Genomic DNA, 17775 nt, shown 5'->3' on the forward strand with positions numbered 1-17775 from the left:
AAAAGTGTATAAATACATATTAAAACACTACATGTATATACATTTTAACTGAGTCGTTAAGTCATCGTTAGTCGTTACATGTAAGTGTTGTTTTGAAACCTTTAGGTTAACGATCTTGTTAAATGTTGTTAACCCAATGTTTATAATATCAAATGAGATTTTAAATTATTATATTATCATGATATTATCATGTATGAATATCTCTTAATATGATATATATACATTAAATGTCTTTACAACGATAATCGTTACATATATGTCTCGTTTAAAAATCATTAAGTCAGTAGTCTTGTTTTTACATATGTAGTTCATTGTTAATATACTTAATGATATATTTACTTATCATAGTATCATGTTAACTATATATATATCCATATATATGTCATCATATAGTTTTTACAAGTTTTAACGTTCGTGAATCACCGGTCAACTTGGGTGGTCAATTGTCTATATGAAACATATTTCAATTAATCAAGTCTTAACAAGTTTGATTGCTTAACATGTTGGAAACATTTAATCATGTAAATATCAATCTCAATTAATATATATAAACATGGAAAAGTTCGGGTCACTACAGTACCTACCCGTTAAATAAATTTCGTCCCGAAATTTTAAGCTGTTGAAGGTGTTGACGAATCTTCTGGAAATAGATGCGGGTATTTCTTCTTCATCTGATCTTCACGCTCCCAGGTGAACTCGGGTCCTCTACGAGCATTCCATCGAACCTTAACAATTGGTATCTTGTTTTTCTTAAGTATTTTAACCTCACGATCCATTATTTCGACGGGTTCTTCGATGAATTGAAGTTTTTCGTTGATTTGGATTTCATCTAACGGAATAGTGAGATCTTCTTTAGCAAAACATTTCTTCAAATTCGAGACGTGGAAAGTGTTATGTACAGCCGCGAGTTGTTGAGGTAACTCTAGTCGGTAAGCTACTGGTCCGACACGATCAATAATCTTGAATGGTCCAATATACCTTGGATTTAATTTCCCTCGTTTACCAAATCGAACAACGCCTTTCCAAGGTGCAACTTTAAGCATGACCATCTCTCCAATTTCAAATTCTATATCTTTTCTTTTAATGTCAGCGTAGCTCTTTTGTCGACTTTGGACGGTTTTCAACCGTTGTTGAATTTGGATGATCTTCTCGGTAGTTTCTTGTATAATCTCCGGACCCGTAATCTGTCTATCCCCCACTTCACTCCAACAAATCGGAGACCTGCACTTTCTACCATAAAGTGCTTTAAACGACGCCATCTCAATGCTTGAATGGTAGCTGTTGTTGTAGGAAAATTCTGCTAACGGTAGATGTCGATCCCAACTGTTTCCGAAATCAATAACACATGCTCGTAGCATGTCTTCAAGCATTTGTATCGTCCTTTCGCTCTGCCCATCAGTTTGTGGATGATAGGCAGTACTCATGTCTAGACGAGTTCCTAATGCTTGCTGTAATGTCTGCCAGAATCTTGAAATAAATCTGCCATCCCTATCAGAGATAATAGAGATTGGTATTCCATGTCTGGAGATGACTTCCTTCAAATACAGTCGTGCTAACTTCTCCATCTTGTCATCTTCTCTTATTGGTAGGAAGTGTGCTGATTTGGTGAGACGATCAACTATTACCCAAATAGTATCAAAACCACTTGCAGTCCATGGCAATTTAGTGATGAAATCCATGGTAATGTTTTCCTATTTCCATTCCGGGATTTCGGGTTGTTGAAGTAGACCTGATGGTTTCTGATGCTCAGCTTTGACCTTAGAACACGTCAAACATTCTCCTACGTATTTAGCAACATCGGCTTTCATACCCGGCCACCAAAAATGTTTCTTGAGATCCTTGTACATCTTCCCCGTTCCAGGATGTATTGAGTATCTGGTTTTATGAGCTTCTCTAAGTACCATTTCTCTCATATCTCCAAATTTTGGTACCCAAATCCTTTCAGCCCTATACCGGGTTCCGTCTTCCCGAATATTAAGATGCTTCTCCAATCCTTTGGGTATTTCATCCTTTAAATTTCCCTCTTTTAAAACTCCTTGTTGCGCCTCCTTTATTTGAGTAGTAATGTTATTATGAATCATTATATTCATAGATTTTACTCGAATGGGTTCTCTGTCCTTCCAAATCATGCGTCGTATAATTTTGTTCGTGAATCTTCAATTGTCTAGACGCATAAGCAATCACCTTCGTTCGTTGCATTAATACACAACCGAGACCTTGCTTTGATGCATCACAATAAATCACAAAATCATCATTCCCTTCAGGCAATGACAATATAGGTGCCGTAGTTAGCTTTTTCTTCAATAACTGAAACGCTTTCTCTTGTTCATCATTCCATTCAAATTTCTTCCCTTTATGCGTTAATGCAGTCAAGGGTTTTGCTATTCTGGAAAAGTCTTGGATGAACCTTCTGTAGTAACCAGCTAGTCCTAAAAACTGGCGTATGTGTTTCGGAGTTTTCGGGGTTTCCCACTTTTCAACAGTTTCTATCTTTGCAGGATCCACCTTAATACCTTCTTTGTTCACTATGTGACCAAGGAATTGAACTTCTTCCAACCAAAATGCACACTTTGAAAACTTAGCGTACAATTCTTCCTTCCTCAATACTTCTAACACCTTTCTCAAATGTTCACCGTGTTCTTGGTCATTCTTTGAGTAAATAAGTATGTCATCAATGAAAACAATGACAAACTTGTCAAGGTATGGTCCACACACTCGGTTCATAAGGTCCATGAACACAGCTGGTGCATTAGTTAAACCAAACGGCATGACCATAAACTCGTAATGACCGTAACGTGTTCTGAAAGCAGTCTTTGGAATATCATCTTCTTTCACCCGCATTTGATGATACCCAGAACGTAAGTCAATCTTTGAATAAACAGACGAGCCTTGTAGTTGATCAAATAAGTCATCGATTCTCGGTAGTGGGTAGCGGTTCTTGATTGTAAGTTTGTTCAACTCTCGGTAGTCGATACACAACCTGAATGTACCATCTTTCTTCTTGACAAACAAAACAGGAGCTCCCCACGGTGATGTGCTTGGTCGAATGAAACCACGCTCTAAAAGTTCTTGTAATTGGCTTTGTAGTTCTTTCATCTCACTGAGTGCGAGTCTGTAAGGAGCACGAGCTATTGGTGCAGCTCCTGGTACAAGATCTATTTGAAATTCAACTGATCGATGTGGGGGTAATCCCGGTAATTCTTTCGGAAATACATCGGGAAATTCTTTTGCAATGGGAACATCATTGATGCTCTTTTCTTCAGTTTGTACTTTCTCGACGTGTGCTAGAACAGCATAGCAACCTTTTCTTATTAGTTTTTGTGCCTTCAAATTACTAATAAGATGTAGCTTCGTGTTGCCCTTTTCTCCGTACACCATTAAGGGTTTTCCTTTTTCTCGTATAATGCGAATTGCATTTTTGTAACAAACGATCTCTCCTTTCACTTCTTTCAACCAGTCCATACCGATTATCACATCAAAACTCCCTAACTCTACTGGTATCAAATCAATCTTAAATGTTTCGCTAACCAGTTTAATTTCTCGATTCCGACATATATTATCTGCTGAAATTAATTTACCATTTGCTAATTCGAGTAAAAATTTACTATCCAAAGGCATCAATGGACAACTTAATTTAGCACAAAAATCTCTACTCATATAGCTTCTATCCGCACCCGAATCAAATAAAATGTAAGCAGATTTATTGTCAATAAGAAACGTACCCGTAACAAGCTCCGGGTCTTCCTGTGCCTCTGCCGCATTAATATTGAAAACTCTTCCGCGGCCTTGTCCATTCGTGTTCTCCTGGTTCGGGCAATTTCTAATAATGTGGCCCGGTTTTCCACATTTATAACAAACTACATTGGCATAACTTGCTCCGACACTACTTGCTCCGCCATTACTCGTTCCGACACCATTTGTTCCTTTCGTTCTGTTAACCTCTGGTCCGTAGACATCACACTTCGCCGTGCTATGACCATTTCTTTTACACTTGTTGCAAAATTTGGTGCAGAACCCCGAGTGATACTTTTCACACCTTTGGCATAGCTGCTTCTGATTGTTGTTGTTGTTGTTGCGGTTATTATTGTTGTTAAGATGATTGTTGTGGTTGCTGTTGTTGTTGTTGTTGTTGTTGTTGGGCCGTTTGTTGTAGTTGCGATTGATGTTGCGATTGTTAGGATAGTTGTTGCGATTATTGTTATAATTGCTGTTGTTGTTGTATTGGTGATTCTTATCACCGTTTTCCTCCCACTTTCTTTTGACTTGCTTCACATTGGCCTCTTCAGCAGTCTGTTCTTTAATTCTTTCTTCAATCTGGTTCACTAGTTTGTGAGCCATTCTACATGCCTGTTGTATGGAGGCGGGCTCGTGTGAACTTATATCTTCTTGGATTCTTTCCGGTAATCCTTTCACAAACGCGTCGATCTTCTCTTCCTCATCTTCGAATGCTCCCGGACACAATAGGCACAATTATGTGAATCGTCTTTCGTACGTGGTAATATCAAATCCTTGGGTTCGTAACCCTCTAAGTTCTGTCTTGAGCTTATTGACCTCGGTTCTGGGACGGTACTTCTCGTTCATCAAGTGCTTGAATGCTGACCACGGTAGTGCGTACGCATCGTCTTGTCTCACTTGCTCTAGATAGGTATTCCACCATGTTAACGCAGAACCTGTGAAGGTATGCGTAGCGTACTTCACTTTGTCCTCTTCAGTACACTTACTTATGGCAAACACCGATTCAACCTTCTCGGTCCACCGTTTCAATCCGATCGGTCCTTCGGTTCCATCAAATTCCAAAGGTTTGCAGGCAGTGAATTCTTTGTAGGTGCATCCTACACGATTTCCTGTACTGCTAGATCCAAGGTTATTGTTGGTATGTAGCGCAGCCTGTACTGCGGCTATGTTTGAAGCTAGAAAAGTACGGAATTCCTCTTCATTCATATTCACGGTGTGTCGAGTAGCCATTTCCTTCAAAATAGTTAAATGAAACAAGTTAATCATACAGAATATTAAGAGTAGTTAATAGTATTTCGTAGCATAATATGAACTCATTTATAAAAGCTTTGTCTTCATATTAGCGTTTTATAAGTTTAAATTCGGGTAGTGCCTACCCATTAAGTTCATACTTAGTAGCTAATATACAATTCAACTACTACAATTCTATATGAAAAACTGATTATAATAATATTTCGCGTTCAAACTTTTACACAATATTTTACAAACTTACAATACCGCTTATTTTACATATAGCATGAAATATAGCACACAATAAATTTGATACAAGATGGTTGTGAAGATAATTCTAGCTAGTACACAAGTCGTTCAGCAAAGGCAATAAAGACACATAATTCATACGTCCAGAAACAAGTCATGCATTCTAGTTTTACTAGTATTACTTCCCATCCTTGGTCTTGTGGAACATAACCATTATGGCCGTTGATAAGACAGCGTGTTGTAACGTCGTCAAAGGGACGAGGGTTACGTAATGTCCAACAGTCCCGTAACAATCTAAAAACCTCATTTCTTACCCCAATTACCGACTCCGTCACTTGTGGGAACGTTTTGTTTAATAGTTGTAGCCCGATGTTCTTGTTCTCACTTTGGTGAGAAGCGAACATTACTAATCCGTAAGCATAACATGCTTCTTTATGTTGCATGTTAGCCGCTTTTTCTAAATCACGAAGTCCAATATTCGGATATATTGAGTCAAAATAATTTCTTAACCCATTGCGTAAAATAGCATTTGGGTTCCCCGCAATATATGCGTCAAAGTAAACACATCGTAACTTATGGATTTCCCAATGTGATATCCCCCATCTTTCGAACGAAAGCCTTTTATAAACCAAGGCATTCTTGGAACATTCTTCGAATGTCTTACAAACTGATCTCGCCTTAAATAGTTGTGCCGAAGAATTCTGACCGACTCTAGACAAGATTTCATCAATCATGTCTCCGGGTAGGTCTCTTAAAATATTGGGTTGTCTATCCATTTTGTGTTTTTATACTGTAAAATAGACAAGAGTTAGATTCATAAAAAAAAATACTTATTAATACAAGCAATTTTTACATATATCATAAAGCATAAGCACACTATATTACATATATTACACCACACGAATACACTATCTTATTCCGACTCGCTTGTTTCTTCTTCTTCGGTTTTGGTTCGTTTTGCCAAGTTTCTAGGGATATATGATGTTCCCCTAATACGAGCCGTCGTGATCCACATTGGTTTAGAAAAACCTGGTGGTTTAGAGGGTCCCGGTGTAGTGACCCGAACTTTTCCATGTTTATATATATTAATTGAGATTGATGTTTACATGATTAAATGTTTCCAACATGTTAATCAATCAAACTTGTTAAGACTTGATTAATTGAAATAGGTTTCATATAGACAATTGACCACCCAAGTTGACCGGTGATTCACGAACGTTAAAACTTGTAAAAAAAAAAAAACTATATGATGACATATATATGGTTATATATATAGTTAACATGATATTATGATAAGTAAACATATCATTAATTATATTAACAATGAACTACATATGTAAAAACAAGACTACTAACTTAATGATTTTGAAACGAGACATATATGTAACGTTTATCGTTGTAACGACATTTAATGTATATATATCATATTAAGAGATATTCGTACATCATAATATCGTGATAATATAATAATTTAAAATCTCTTTTGATATTATAAACATTGGGTTAACAACATTTAACAAGATCGTTAACCTAAAGGTTTCAAAACAACACTTACATGTAACGACTAACGATGACTTAACGACTCAGTTAAAATGTATATACATGTAGTGTTTTAATATGTATTTATACACTTTTGAAAGACTTCAATACACTTATCAAAATACTTCTACTTAACAAAAATGCTTACAATTACATTCTCGTTCAGTTTCATCAACAATTCTACTCGTATGCACCCGTATTCGTACTCGTACAATACACAGCTTTTAGATGTATGTACTATTGGTATATACACTCCAATGATCAGCTCTTAGCAGCCCATGTGAGTCACCTAACACATGTGGGAACCATCATTTGGCAACTAGCATGAAATATCTCATAAGATTACAAAAATATGAGTATTCATTCATGACTTATTTACATGAAAACAAAATTACATATCCTTTATATCTAATCCATACACCAACGACCAAAAACACCTACAAACACTTTCATTCTTAAATTTTCTTCATCTAATTGAACTCTCTCAAGTTCTATCTTCAAGTTCTAAGTGTTCTTCATAAATTCCAAAAGTTCTAGTTTCATAAAATCAAGAATACTTTCAAGTTTGCTAGCTCACTTCCAATCTTGTAAGGTGATCATCCAACCTCAAGAAATCTTTGTTTCTTACAGTAGGTTATCATTCTAATACAAGGTAATAATCATATTCAAACTTTGGTTCAATTTCTATAACTATAACAATCTTATTTCAAGTGATGATCTTACTTGAACTTGTTTTCGTGTCATGATTTTGCTTCAAGAACTTTGAGCCATCCAAGGATCCATTGAAGCTAGATCCATTTTTCTCTTTTCCAGTAGGTTCATCCAAGGAACTTAAGGTAGTAATGATGTTCATAACATCATTCGATTCATACATATAAAGCTATCTTATTCGAAGGTTTAAACTTGTAATCACTAGAACATAGTTTAGTTAATTCTAAACTTGTTCGCAAACAAAAGTTAATCCTTCTAACTTGACTTTTAAAATCAACTAAACACATGTTATATATCTATATGATATGCTAACTTAATGATTTAAAACCTGGAAACACGAAAAACACCGTAAAACCGGATTTACGCCGTCGTAGTAACACCGCGGGCTGTTTTGGGTTAGTTAATTAAAAACTATGATAAACTTTGATTTAAAAGTTGTTATTCTGAGAAAATGATTTTTATTATGAACATGAAACTATATCCAAAAATTATGGTTAAACTCAAAGTGGAAGTATGTTTTCTAAAATGGTCATCTAGACGTCGTTCTTTCGACTGAAATGACTACCTTTACAAAAACGACTTGTAACTTATTTTTCCGACTAGAAACCTATACTTTTTTGGTTTAGATTCATAAAATAGAGTTCAATATAAAACCATAGCAATTTGATTCACTCAAAACGGATTTAAAATGAAGAAGTTATGGGTAAAACAAGATTGGATAATTTTTCTCATTTTAGCTACGTGAAAATTGGTAACAAATCTATTCCAACCATAACTTAATCAACTTGTATTATATATTATGTAATCTTGAGATACCATAGACACGTATACAATGTTTCGACCTATCATGTCGACACATCTATATATATTTCGGAACAACCATAGACACTCTATATGTGAATGTTGGAGTTAGCTATACAGGGTTGAGGTTGATTCCAAAATATATATAGTTTGAGTTGTGATCAATACTGAGATACGTATACACTGGTTCGTGGATTGATTCAAGATAATATTTATCGATTTATTTCTGTACATCTAACTGTGGACAACTAGTTGTAGGTTACTAACGAGGACAGCTGACTTAATAAACTTAAAACATCAAAATATATTAAAAGTGTTGTAAATATATTTTGAACATACTTTGATATATATGTATATATTGTTATAGGTTCGTGAATCAACCAGTGGCCAAGTCTTACTTCCCGACGAAGTAAAAATCTGTGAAAGTGAGTTATAGTCCCACTTTTAAAATCTAATATTTTTGGGATGAGAATACATGCAGGTTTTATAAATGATTTACAAAATAGACACAAGTACGTGAAACTACATTCTATGGTTGAATTATCGAAATCGAATATGCCCCTTTTTATTAAGTCTGGTAATCTAAGAATTAGGGAACAGACACCCTAATTGACGCGAATCCTAAAGATAGATCTATTGGGCCTAACAAACCCCATCCAAAGTACCGGATGCTTTAGTACTTCGAAATTTATATCATATCCGAAGGGTGTCCCGGAATGATGGGGATATTCTTATATATGCATCTTGTTATTGTCGGTTACCAGGTGTTCACCATATGAATGATTTTTATCTCTATGTATGGGATGTGTATTGAAATATGAAATCTTATGGTCTATTGTTACGATTTGATATATATAGGTTAAACCTATAACTCACCAACATTTTTGTTGACGTTTTAAGCATGTTTATTCTCAGGTGATTATTAAGAGCTTCCGCTGTCGCATACTTAAATAAGGACAAGATTTGGAGTCCATCCTTGTATGATATTGTGTAAAAACTGCATTCAAGAAACTTATTTTGTTGTAACATATTTGTATTGTAAACCATTATGTAATGGTCGTGTGTAAACAGGATATTTTAGATTATCATTATTTGATAATCTACGTAAAGCTTTTTAAACCTTTATTGATGAAATAAAGGTTATGGTTTGTTTAAAAATGAATGCAGTCTTTGAAAAACGTCTCATATAGAGGTCAAAACCTCGCAACGAAATCAATTAATATGGAACGTTTTTAATCAATAAGAACGGGACATTTCAGTTGGTATCCGAGCGTTGGTCTTAGAGAACCAGAAAATTTGCATTAGTGTGTCTTATCGAGTTTGTTAGGATGCATTAGTGAGTCTGGACTTCGACCGTGTTTTCTTTAAAAATGATTGCTTAACATTTTGTTGGAAACTATATATTTTTAACATATGAATATTATGTGATATATTAATCTCTTAACGTGTTTGATATTATGTGATAGATGTCTACCTCTAGAACAAGTCCCATTGACTCACCTAATAATAATGAAGAGTCAAATGTAAATTGGAATGATTTGTGGACTGATTCACAAGTTCCCGAAGAGGAACCGGAAGAAGAGTCGGAACCGGAAGAAGAATCGGAACCGGAAGAAGAATCGGAACCGGATGAAGAAATAGAACCGGTGGGGAAAATAATAAAACGGTTAAGTAAAAGAAAATCCTCAACCAACCGACCAAAGTTAATTATGGTCAATGGTGTTTCCGCCAAGGAAGCAAAATATTGGGAGGATTACCAATTCTCCGATGAATCGGATTCCGACGAGAATTTCGATGATGCTATAGAAATTACCCCAACTGAATTTAAAAAGGCAAAAGAAAATAATAAGGGAAAGGGCATAAAAATAGAGAAATCTAATTCCAACCCCGATGAACTTTATATGTATCGTCAACCCCCGAAGTCCTTAAGTTGTAACAATGACCCGGGAACCTCTAAACCACCAGGTTTTTCTAAACCAATGTGGACAACGACGGCTCGTATTAGGGGAACATCATATATCCCTAGAAACTTGGCAAAACGAACCAAAACCGAAGAAGAAGAAACGAGCGAGTCGGAATAAGATAGTTGTATTCGTGTGGTGTAATATATGGAATATAGTGTTCTTATGCTTTATGATATATGTAAAAATTGCTTGTATTAATAAGTATTTTTTTTATGAATCTAACTCTTGTCTATTTTACAGTTTAAAAACACAAAATGGATAGACAACCCAATATTTTAAGAGACCTACCCGGAGACATGATTGATGAAATCTTGTCTAGAGTCGGCCAGAATTCTTCGGCACAACTATTTAAGGCGAGATCAGTTTGTAAGACATTCGAAGAACGTTCCAAGAATGTCTTGGTTTATAAGAGACTTTCGTTTGAAAGATGGGGGATATCACATTGGGAAACCCATAAGTTACGATGTGTTTACTTTGACGCATATATTGCGGGGAACCCAAATGCTATTTTACGCAACGGGTTAAGAAATTATTTTGACTCAATATATCCGAATATTGGACTTCGTGATTTAGAAAAAGCGGCTAACATGCAACATAAAGAAGCATGTTATGCTTACGGATTAGTAATGTTCGCTTCTCACCAAAGTGAGAACAAGAACATCGGGCTACAACTATTAAACAAAACGTTTCCACAAGTGACGGAGTCGGTAATTGGGGTAAGAAATGAGGTTTTTAGATTATTACGGGACTGTTGGACATTACGTAACCCTCGTCCCTTTGATGACGTTACAACACGCTGTCTTATCAACGGCCATAACGGTTATGTTGCACAAGACCAAGGATGGGAAGTAGTCCTAGTAAAACCAGAATGCATGACTTGTTTCTGGACGTATGAATTACGTGTCTTTATTTCCTTTGCTGAACGACTTGTGTACTAGCTAGAATTGTCTTCACAACTATCTTGTATCAAAGTTATTGTGTGCTATATTTCATGCTTTATGTAAAATAAGCGGTATTGTAAGTTTGTAAAATATTGTATAAAAGTTTGAACGCGAAATATTATTATAATCAGTTTTTCATATAGAATTGTAGTAGTTGAATTGTATATTAGCTACTAAGTATGAACTTAACGGGTAGGTACTACCCGAATTTAAACTTATAAAACGCTAATATGAAGAAAAAGCTTTTATAAATGAGTTCATATTATGCTACGAAATACTATTAACTACTCTTAATATTCTGTATGATTAACTTGTTCCATTTAACTATTTTGAAGGAAATGGCACCGACTACTCGACACACCGTGAATATGAATGAAGAGGAATTCCGTACTTTTCTAGCTTCAAACATAGCCGCAGTACAGGCTGCGCTACATACCAACAATAACCTTGGATCTAGCAGTACAGGAAATCGTGTAGGATGCACCTACAAAGAATTCACTGCCTGCAAACCTTTGGAATTTGATGGAACCGAAGGACCGATCGGATTGAAACGGTGGACCGAGAAGGTTGAATCGGTGTTTGCCATAAGTAAGTGTACTGAAGAGGACAAAGTGAAGTACGCTACGCATACCTTCACAGGTTCTGCGTTAACATGGTGGAATACCTATCTAGAGCAAGTGGGACAAGATGATGCGTACGCACTACCGTGGTCAGCATTCAAGCACTTGATGAACGAGAAGTACCGTCCCAGAACCGAGGTCAATAAGCTCAAGACAGAACTTAGAGGGTTACGAACCCAAGGATTTGATATTACCACGTACGAAAGACGATTCACAGAATTGTGCCTATTGTGTCCGGGAGCATTCGAAGATGAGGAAGAGAAGATCGACGCGTTTGTGAAAGGATTACCGGAAAGAATCCAAGAAGATATAAGTTCACACGAGCCCGCCTCCATACAACAGGCATGTAGAATGGCTCACAAACTAGTGAACCAGATTGAAGAAAGAATTAAAGAACAGACTGCTGAAGAGGCCAATGTGAAGCAAGTCAAAAGAAAGTGGGAGGAAAACGGTGATAAGAATCACCAATACAACAACAACAGCAATTACAACAATAATCGCAACAATTATCCCAACAATCGCAACATCAATCGCAACTACAACAAACGGCCCAACAACAACAACAACAACAACAACAACAACAGCAACTACAACAATCATCCCAACAACAATAATAATCGCAACAACAACAACAATCAGAAGCAACTATGCCAAAGGTGTGAAAAGAATCACTCGGGGTTCTGCACCAAATTTTGCAACAAGTGTAAAAGAAATGGTCATAGCGCGGCGAAGTGTGAGGTCTACGGACCAGGGGTTAATAGAACGAAAGGAACAAATGGGGTCGGAACGAGTAATGGCGGAGCAAGTAGTGTCGGAGCAAGTTATGCCAATGTAGTTTGTTATAAATGTGGAAAACCAGGCCACATTATTAGAAATTGCCCGAACCAGGAGAACACGAATGGACAAGGCCGTGGAAGAGTTTTCAATATTAATGCGGTAGAGGCACAGGAAGACCCGGAGCTTGTTACGGGTATGTTTCTTATTGACAATAAATCTGCTTACGTTTTATTTGATTCGGGTGCGGATAGAAGCTATATGAGTAGAGATTTTTGTGCTAAATTAAGTTGTCCATTGACGCCTTTGGATAGTAAATTTTTACTCGAATTAGCAAATGGTAAATTAATTTCAGCAGATAATATATGTCGGAATCGAGAAATTAAACTGGTTAGCCAAACATTTAAGATTGATTTGATACCAGTAGAGTTAGGGAGTTTTGATGTGATAATCGGTATGGACTGGTTGAAAGAAGTGAAAGCGGAGATCGTTTGTTACAAAAATGCAATTCGCATTATACGAGAAAAAGAAAAACCCTTAATGGTGTACGGAGAAAAGGGCAACACGAAGCTACATCTTATTAGTAATTTGAAGGCACAAAAACTAATAAGAAAAGGTTGCTATGCTGTTCTAGCACACGTCGAGAAAGTACACACTGAAGAAAAGAGCATCAATGATGTTCCCATTGCAAAAGAATTTCCCGATGTATTTCCGAAAGAATTACCGGGATTACCCCCACATCGATCCGTTGAATTTCAAATAGATCTTGTACCAGGAGCTGCACCAATAGCTCGTGCTCCTTACAGACTCGCACCCAGCGAGATTAAAGAACTGCAAAGCCAATTACAAGAACTTTTAGAGCGTGGCTTCATTCGACCAAGCACATCACCGTGGGGAGCTCCTGTTTTGTTTGTCAAGAAGAAAGATGGTACATTCAGGTTGTGTATCGACTACCGAGAGTTGAACAAACTTACCATCAAGAACCGCTACCCACTACCGAGAATCGATGACTTATTTGATCAACTACAAGGCTCGTCTGTTTATTCAAAGATTGACTTACGTTCCGGGTATCATCAAATGCGGGTGAAAGAAGATGATATTCCAAAGACTGCTTTCAGAACACGTTACGGTCATTACGAGTTTATGGTCATGCCGTTTGGTTTAACTAATGCACCAGCTGTGTTCATGGACCTTATGAACCGAGTGTGTGGACCATACCTTGACAAGTTTGTCATTGTTTTCATTGATGACATACTTATTTACTCAAAGAATGACCAAGAACACGGTGAACATTTGAGAAAGGTGTTAGAAGTATTGAGGAAGGAAGAATTGTACGCTAAGTTTTCAAAGTGTGCATTTTGGTTGGAAGAAGTTCAATTCCTCGGTCACATAGTGAACAAAGAAGGTATTAAGGTGGATCCGGCAAAGATAGAAACTGTTGAAAAGTGGGAAATCCCGAAAACTCCGAAACACATACGCCAGTTTTTAGGACTAGCTGGTTACTACAGAAGGTTCATCCAAGACTTTTCCAGAATAGCAAAACCCTTGACTGCATTAACGCATAAAGGGAAGAAATTTGAATGGAATGATGAACAAGAGAAAGCGTTTCAGTTATTGAAGAAAAAGCTAACTACGGCACCTATATTGTCATTGCCTGAAGGGAATGATGATTTTGTGATTTATTGTGACGCATCAAAGCAAGGTCTCGGTTGTGTATTAATGCAACGAATGAAGGTGATTGCTTATGCGTCTAGACAATTGAAGATTCATGAACAAAATTATACGACGCATGATTTGGAATTAGGCGCGGTTGTTTTTGCATTAAAGACTTGGAGGCACTACTTATATGGGGTCAAAAGTATTATATATACCGACCACAAAAGTCTTCAACACATATTTAATCAGAAACAACTGAATATGAGGCAGCGTAGGTGGATTGAATTATTGAATGATTACGATTATGAGATTCGTTACCACCCGGGGAAGGCAAATGTGGTAGCCGATGCCTTGAGCAGGAAGGATAGAGAACCCATTCGAGTAAAATCTATGAATATAATGATTCATAATAACATTACTACTCAAATAAAGGAGGCGCAACAAGGAGTTTTAAAAGAGGGAAATTTAAAGGATGAAATACCCAAAGGATCGGAGAAGCATCTTAATATTCGGGAAGACGGAACCCGGTATAGGGCTGAAAGGATTTGGGTACCAAAATTTGGAGATATGAGAGAAATGGTACTTAGAGAAGCTCATAAAACCAGATACTCAATACATCCTGGAACGGGGAAGATGTACAAGGATCTCAAGAAACATTTTTGGTGGCCGGGTATGAAAGCCGATGTTGCTAAATACGTAGGAGAATGTTTGACGTGTTCTAAGGTCAAAGCTGAGCATCAGAAACCATCAGGTCTACTTCAACAACCCGAAATCCCGGAATGGAAATGGGAAAACATTACCATGGATTTCATCACTAAATTGCCAAGGACTGCAAGTGGTTTTGATACTATTTGGGTAATAGTTGATCGTCTCACCAAATCAGCACACTTCCTACCAATAAGAGAAGATGACAAGATGGAGAAGTTAGCACGACTGTAATTGAAGGAAGTCGTCTCCAGACATGGAATACCAATCTCTATTATCTCTGATAGGGATGGCAGATTTATTTCAAGATTCTGGCAGACATTACAGCAAGCATTAGGAACTCGTCTAGACATGAGTACTGCCTATCATCCACAAACTGATGGGCAGAGCGAAAGGACGATACAAACGCTTGAAGACATGCTACGAGCATGTGTTATTGATTTCGGAAACAGTTGGGATCGACATCTACCGTTAGCAGAATTTTCCTACAACAACAGCTACCATTCAAGCATTGAGATGGCGCCGTTTGAAGCACTTTATGGTAGAAAGTGCAGGTCTCCGATTTGTTGGAGTGAGGTGGGGGATAGACAGATTACGGGTCCGGAGATTATACAAGAAACTACCGAGAAGATCATCCAAATTCAACAACGGTTGAAAACCGCCCAAAGTCGACAAAAGAGCTACGCTGACATTAAAAGAAAAGATATAGAATTTGAAATTGGAGAGATGGTCATGCTTAAAGTTTCACCTTGGAAAGGCGTTGTTCGATTTGGTAAACGAGGGAAATTAAATCCAAGGTATATTGGACCATTCAAGATTATTGATCGTGTCGGACCAGTAGCTTACCGACTTGAGTTACCTCAACAACTCGCGGCTGTACATAACACTTTCCACGTCTCGAATTTGAAGAAATGTTTTGCTAAAGAAGATCTCACTATTCCGTTAGATGAAATCCAAATCAACGAAAAACTCCAATTCATCGAAGAACCCGTCGAAATAATGGATCGTGAGGTTAAAAGACTTAAGCAAAACAAGATACCAATTGTTAAGGTTCGATGGAATGCTCGTAGAGGACCCGAGTTCACCTGGGAGCGTGAAGATCAGATGAAGAAGAAATACCCGCATCTATTTCCAGAAGATTCGTCAACACCTTCAACAGCTTAAAATTTCGGGACGAAATTTATTTAACGGGTAGGTACTGTAGTGACCCGAACTTTTCCATGTTTATATATATTAATTGAGATTGATGTTTACATGATTAAATGTTTCCAACATGTTAATCAATCAAACTTGTTAAGACTTGATTAATTGAAATAGGTTTCATATAGACAATTGACCACCCAAGTTGACCGGTGATTCACGAACGTTAAAACTTGTAAAAAAAAAACTATATGATGACATATATATGGTTATATATATAGTTAACATGATATTATGATAAGTAAACATATCATTAATTATATTAACAATGAACTACATATGTAAAAACAAGACTACTAACTTAATGATTTTGAAACGAGACATATATGTAACGTTTATCGTTGTAACGACATTTAATGTATATATATCATATTAAGAGATATTCGTACATCATAATATCATGATAATATAATAATTTAAAATCTCTTTTGATATTATAAACATTGGGTTAACAACATTTAACAAGATCGTTAACCTAAAGGTTTCAAAACAACACTTACATGTAACGACTAACGATGACTTAACGACTCAGTTAAAATGTATATACATGTAGTGTTTTAATATGTATTTATACACTTTTGAAAGACTTCAATACACTTATCAAAATACTTCTACTTAACAAAAATGCTTACAATTACATTCTCGTTCAGTTTCATCAACAATTCTACTCGTATGCACCCGTATTCGTACTCGTACAATACACAGCTTTTAGATGTATGTACTATTGGTATATACACTCCAATGATCAGCTCTTAGCAGCCCATGTGAGTCACCTAACACATGTGGGAACCATCATTTGGCAACTAGCATGAAATATCTCATAAGATTACAAAAATATGAGTAATCATTCATGACTTATTTACATGAAAACAAAATTACATATCCTTTATATCTAATCCATACACCAACGACCAAAAACACCTACAAACACTTTCATTCTTCAATTTTCTTCATCTAATTGAACTCTCTCAAGTTCTATCTTCAAGTTCTAAGTGTTCTTCATAAATTCCAAAAGTTCTAGTTTCATAAAATCAAGAATACTTTCAAGTTTGCTAGCTCACTTCCAATCTTGTAAGGTGATCATCCAACCTCAAGAAATCTTTGTTTCTTACAGTAGGTTATCATTCTAATACAAGGTAATAATCATATTCAAACTTTGGTTCAATTTCTATAACTATAACAATCTTATTTCAAGTGATGATCTTACTTGAACTTGTTTTCGTGTCATGATTTTGCTTCAAGAACTTTGAGCCATCCAAGGATCCATTGAAGCTAGATCCATTTTTCTCTTTTCCAGTAGGTTCATCCAAGGAACTTAAGGTAGTAATGATGTTCATAACATCATTCGATTCATACATATAAAGCTATCTTATTCGAAGGTTTAAACTTGTAATCACTAGAACATAGTTTAGTTAATTCTAAACTTGTTCGCAAACAAAAGTTAATCCTTCTAACTTGACTTTTAAAATCAACTAAACACATGTTATATATCTATATGATATGCTAACTTAATGATTTAAAACCTGGAAACACGAAAAACACCGTAAAACCGGATTTACGCCGTCGTAGTAACACCGCGGGCTGTTTTGGGTTAGTTAATTAAAAACTATGATAAACTTTGATTTAAAAGTTGTTATTCTGAGAAAATGA

Source organism: Rutidosis leptorrhynchoides, chromosome 1, assembly GCF_046630445.1.
Source record: "Rutidosis leptorrhynchoides isolate AG116_Rl617_1_P2 chromosome 1, CSIRO_AGI_Rlap_v1, whole genome shotgun sequence".
Taxonomy (NCBI): Eukaryota; Viridiplantae; Streptophyta; class Magnoliopsida; order Asterales; family Asteraceae; genus Rutidosis; species Rutidosis leptorrhynchoides.